Source organism: Apteryx mantelli, chromosome 22 (assembly GCF_036417845.1).
Source record: "Apteryx mantelli isolate bAptMan1 chromosome 22, bAptMan1.hap1, whole genome shotgun sequence".
In the NCBI taxonomy this organism is placed as follows: domain Eukaryota; kingdom Metazoa; phylum Chordata; class Aves; order Apterygiformes; family Apterygidae; genus Apteryx; species Apteryx mantelli.
In genome coordinates, this window is record NC_089999.1 from 2,085,821 (window position 1) to 2,092,183 (window position 6,363).

The following is a 6,363-nucleotide window of genomic DNA, read 5'->3' on the forward strand; positions in this document are numbered from 1 at the left end:
GAAGAAAGCAGCTAGGCAGGACTCCCTGTGTCAGCCACCTTCCCCTGCACAAATGAGGGCAATGAACTGCTTGCGCATCTCCTTGATGCCCACAGCTGCACTGTTGTTGTCGATCTTTGGTAAAGTAGTGAGAATGATTGCCAAGGCTCATTCTTTCCATGCCAGCTGGACATTCACCCATGCCACAAGCCCCTCCTCACTGACCAGAGCCTCAGAGGGACAAGGTGGAGATAGTTTCATGTCTAAATCACTTTTTTTCTATCTAGTTTCTGTTAACATCCTCCCCCAGTTCCACAACCTGATACAGGCATACAGGCCTAGAACAGCATCCAGGCACAACCTTTAGATGCCTCTGATGAAAAGATGGGCTAAGCAGTGGCATAAGGCTAATATTAGTCTCCCTAAGGCATCTAAACTTTAGGCCATATCCCAGCCGGAACTGAGCAGACTCGTCCCATACAGATGGATCCTGCTCGTGCTCCAGATGAGTGAACAGACATCCAACATACTGTTAAGAACTAGAAGAAGAATATGCACAAATAGTTGATTTGGAAAGCATTTATACTGACTGGTGCAAACCTCACTTAGGAATCATTTCTTCATTATCCAGCCAGATCTTCATTGCTTTGTAGCTCTCTTTTTCTTCTTTGTGATTCATTCCAAATGTATCAGCTCATCTCAGGCTGCCTGTCAAGATGCTGAAGAGGAGTAATTTAAAAAGTACCATCTTCAGACATCTGAAGGCAATAGTGGGCATGTGGGTGTCCTGAGAAACTAAGGATTAGACAATACAGGAGAAATAAGAGAAATTAAGGTATGAGAGATATATGGGCTTTCTGGGAGCACAGTCCCATGGACTCCTCTGTGCCAGGGCCATGTTGTACAATAGGAGCTTTCCAGTTTATTGACCGAGATCATTTGGCCTCCAGGTACATCTAAGGGAGGCAGAGAAATGCATCAGTGAAGCTTTAGGAACATTGCAGCAAACTCATCTCCAGTCTAGTGGCACTTGTGTTGCAGAAGAGGAGGTAAATCTCAGGGGAGAAGGTCATCTAGCTTGGGGAAGGGAGTGACAGATCCCACAGAGGGATGTTCCCTGACAAACTATAGCCTTTATCTTCTTGCACAGATGACAGCCCTCTGGGAGTGGAGATCCCGCACAGGAATGGTTGGACTGAAGTGCTGAGGGATTTTACTACTGGCCATTTGGATGCCTAAATGTGTGATGCTGTTTAGAGCCATATCGATACAACACACAGTTTCTGAGAGAATGCTGAGAAGAAACTGTGGTCCTGAGCGCGATTTAACAGGAAGGTCCCCAAAGCAAAACACAAGCTGTCATACAGGAGATTAAAGATCAGAGTCCCCATAGGGATTCTCTAAAATGATCCCCAAACCATGCACAGGGGTAGAGAGTCTCAATGTCTGGGTGGGAGAACAGTGCTGGGGCAGAGAATTTAGATTTATTTGTAACTGAGAAAACTGGGAATCGATGAAACGTACACCAGTGTGAAGGTCTCTGCTAACCCAGGCAGAGTGGGGTGCTGACATGTACAATCACAACAGCTACTGGGATGTTTTCAACTAAAACCTGAAGGGTAATCAACAGATGCAGAGGAGCACACAGACCACAGTTTAGTCTGCCAAAATAGGGGATCCTCTGAAGTCCTAAAAATTTGGAATCCTAAAAAAAAGAAATAGTACTGAAACTGTTAACATTGCTATTGGAAATAAGGCAGGTAGGAGAAGTATATTGTGAAAGCTTTATTATCAACCACCCAGCAAAATTGGTAGTGTGATTAAGTCATGTTCAGGGAAACCAGAGAAACTGTGTGGGTAGGAATAGTGGGAAACTTGTGAACTTGCTAAAAGGAAATTAAAAGGAGCAGATAGAAGGGCAAAATGCTAGTGAGCAGTAGGGAAGGTGTTTACAATTCTTGGAAGGAGGCAATGTGTATGTGGACAATGGTGATCCGATCACTATAATGTAATTCGAAAAAGCTTTCAAAAAGATCCATCACAAACTGCTTCCAAAGACACTGAGCTATCACAGCTCAATAACTGGCAAAGTTAGGATGCAAAGATAAGGCTACTTGGTTAATTTTCAAATGTACAGAGATAACCAGTTGGATGCTCTGAGTATCTGTATACTGGGGGCTATCTATATACTGGGGGCTAGATTTTTTCAGCATATTCATAAGTGATGGAGAAAAAGAGGTAAATAACATGGTGGCAACATTTTCTGGTGTTGCAAAATAATTTAGAGCAGTCAAATCTAAAGGTGACTGGAAAAAGCTGTGGAAGGATTTCAGGATGCTGAGTGAGTGGGTGATAAAATGGCAAATGAAATTCAGGGTTGATAAGAATAAAGTGAAGTACATCCTAACTGTACACAGTGATGGACTCTAAAGTAGTCATTACCATTCAAGAGGTAGATCTGAAAGTAGGTAATTCTCTGAAAACATCTGCTGAAAATTCAGGGGCAATTAAAAAAGTAAATAGGTTTTAAAAATTGCTAGGAAAGGAATAGACTTACAACAGAAAACATCACTTGGCACTGTATAAACCAGAGGGTGCTCACTGCTGTGTGCAGTTTTGGTTTCCTGAGCTCAAAAAATATGTGAAAGAACTGGAAAAAGTTATGGACATAAAAAACTTGGGTGATCAGAGGTGTGGGGTGGCTTCCATACAAGAAAAAGCTGAATAGACTATGACTGTACATCTTGAAAAAGAGATTATGGATGTAGTATATGCTAGGGGTGCATAAAATGATGCAGAATGACTAGAGAATGACTAGGGAGTGGTTGTTCAACACTTCTTATAACACAAGAGATAGGGGTGCCAGGCAAAAGAATGGTAAGTAAATTTATCTCAGGATGTTGTGAAACCAGAAGTCTAAATGGACTCAACAAGGAATTAGGTAAATTGATGGAGGACTGGAGCTATTAAAATTGACAGTACAGGTAAAGCTTCTGGCTCAGGAGTCCCTAAATCACTGCGTGCCAGAAGAAAAGCTCACTCGTGGGAACTCAGACAGAACACACAGATAAGCTCACGATCAGTCTCCTGTTGCACAGACAGGAGTTGGTGAGCACTTGATGGAGACCTTCCAAACATTCAGATAGGCATCTCCAGCTTGTCCTAACTGTCTGCACTGACCATGGAGATCTGTCCCATAGGCCCATGCAAGGGTGGTCTGCAGAAGAAGTGTTTGCACTTTCTTTCTTTGGCTCCAGATTCATAAAAGATGTGCAAAAAGCAAATGATATATTTCTATCTTATCTTTTTCCTACAGTGTAAAAAATGTGCAAGCTGTTCTCTGTCTTACCTAGGATGTGAACAGATAGCAGTGCCCTGAAGGCCGTGGTCCTTCAGAACTTCTCCCAGTATTCACTGCTGAACTGAAAGGATGTGGATGTCTGGGAAAAGCAGCAAGGCATTCCTCCATCTCTAGAGGCTCCCTGCTTTGACACCTCTCCCTGACAGCAACAACCCACCCTCTCCATATAGTTGTAGGAGAAGATAGCCTGGGATACATCTTCCTGAACCCCATTATCCCTGCTCATGCAGACTAGATGCATTTCCTAGAAAACAATTCTGAGACCCACATCCCAGCAAGAAGTGGCTGAAGTTCCTGCAGGGTAGCTCCATCCCAGATACCGAATAGTGGCCAATAGAGCGGACTGGATTAATGTTAAAGGAGTGGATTGCAGGATGCTGACACAGAAAATGTGGATGCAGTCCAATCAGAAGTACCTGCCCTTATTGCTTTGAAGGTGTGGATGGAGGAGATGGTGTCATGCTGGTGGTCTTGCCATATGTCCTATGAGTGATAGTGATTTGCTGTTAGGCATCTCTCTCGCTCGTGGCACTAATTCAGGCCAGGACTGAAATTCCTTTCTTGGCCCCAGCATTTATAAGGATCCAAAGGACCATCAAAGCAGATAGCTCTCAGAGAAAGTGCATGTTCTTTTGCCTACTTTTGGCAAGGCTTTAGCCCTAACTCAGAAATGGTGGCGCCACTCACATCTGTGACAGACAGCAATTTTTATTCCTCCCTGGCAGTGTCAGGGAAGCTGCGGAAGCTGGAGATGTGGTGGTATATTTTGCTCATTGGATCATTCGCTCTTCTTCATCAAGACATTTGAGGAATGGAGGAAGAGTCTGAAAACTCTCCTTTGTTGTGGGCTCACCTCTGCCCGATTCCCTTTGGAGCTGCCATGGCCATCCTCAAATTTCTGAGAACACCCTGGACCTTCTCGGTGCCAGTGGGTGAGAGTGAGGTGGTGGCAGAAGAGAAATCCAGTCAAAGGTATTGCTGAGATGCAGCCCTCCCTCAAGGGCTGAGGACCCCTAAATGACAGCAGGTCCCTATGCCACAATGGTATTGTCATCTGCAATTTTGTGAAAATGTTCATTTGAGAAGGTTGAATCCTCAGACTGCTGCAGCAGAAACTTTTCCCTGACAGTCATTGACACCCCAAATGGCTCAGAGCCAGGTACTGTGTGCCAGTTGTTATCTGAAAGGGATCAGCAACCTATTTCTTAGCATCTTCTGTAGCCCAGAAAATGTCACCAAGTATCCCAGAAGTCAAATCAGAATTACTGTCACAGAGCTCAATTAGGATATGTTGAAGAGGGTGGAAGCAGGAGGTACTGGTGCAGTTTTGTCACCTTGACTGGAGTCAGGTGGGTGCTGTGGTACAGGGGTTAGATTTAAGGCCTCAGTCTTATGGCAGGCTCCAAAATCACTGAAGAGTCCATCCTGTCAGGAACCAAGGCACGTTCTACCTTGGTGTGGAAAAGTATCATGTGAGAAGGTCATCTCCATGCCCCAGTTTTAGGGAGTCTAGTATGGAGTGACGGTGACTTTTTGTGCCTCTGGTCCTACCCACCGGAAATTTTTGGAGGCTCGATAGCATAATCTGATGTGGCCTCCTCAGATATGATGAATATGTGTCCTTCTACCTAATCAGAAGAAAACAGGCCCAGGACTGCTCCCTCCTATGCATAGCTCCTGACAAAAGTATCAGGAGGTCCCTGTTTGGGGAGGAGAAGAGTCAGTCACCAGGGAAGGGTTCCACAAAGTCTGGGGATCTTTGTGGATCACCAGAAAGGGCTCCAGAGACAGCTGGGACGTGCACAACTGTAAGGGTCCAGATAAAACAGAGCATTCCTACTAGAAAGAGAGAGAGCCTGTAATTACAAGTAGTGAAAATCAGATATGGCATTAATGAGAAATCTAAACTACCAGGCAAAGGAAGATGGCTTTGTATGTGTGACTCAGCAGGGGGATCTGGCCCTATTTCTGTCTCTAACTGCTGTTTCAAGGGCTCTTTCCTCTACATGCGAGCCCAGCTGGGGAGGACTGCCACATGTCACAGCTTGTGACAGTCCTAATTGTGGCAGCACTGCTATATCTTACCTACGGTGTGTTGCTTCTCTACTTCATGTGCCTGTAAAATGGGGCCAGCCTTGCCTCTCCTGAGAGCATGTGTGCCTGTGGAGCTGTATTTATCAATCTGGGCAGGGTTTGACTGGATCGAAGTGAGATAAAGGAGAGAGACAACCCACAAAATGCAAATTCATCTTTTCGTTCCACAGCTATAGCACATGAAGAAAATCAAGCAGTCACTTCAGCCATGGCTGGAGGGTGGGGACTTTCACAAGCCCATACTGAGAGAGATACCAGGGAATGAATCCTTGCAGGTGCAGCCACACTATGGCATATGTAAAGGCCAGTGCCTGGCTGGACCCATGGTGCTAGGCATCTGTATCACACTGCCCTCTGCCTCATTCTGCTCTGCCAGGTGCCAAAAGCAGTTCTTTGCACAGACATCAGCTCATGTGGCCTTGGGAGGAGTCAGGACCAAAGGTGTGCTCTCCCGGAGCATTCCTCTGCATGCCTGAGCCAGGTAGGGAAGGCCAGTGGGTATCACCTCCTGCTCATGATGGCAGAAGTTAAGCAGCGCCGTCTTCCCTGCCGTCAGGTCAGCCACATCCATCCGTCTGCCTGTTTCTGGCCCTGGGGATGGCAGGGGCAGGATGTAGAGAGACAGTGAAAGGTAGCTCTGGGACTGAGATAACACCATATTAATCCTTTACGCTGTCAGATCCAGTGTGATAGCTGATCCACAGTAATCTCTGCTTCCCCCTGCCTCTCAGATAGACCCCAGACCATGGAGAAATGGCTGTTCCTCTGACTGAACACCTACTCCAAGCCCCTGCTCCCATAAGCGTGTGGCCCCCAAGCAAGAACAAAAGGAAGTCACTGAGACTTCCTTGCCCCTAGAACCGACCCACAGATCATACCTACCTAATGCAATGTGGGGTTACAGGCATCAGCCACCACCTCCTCCAGAT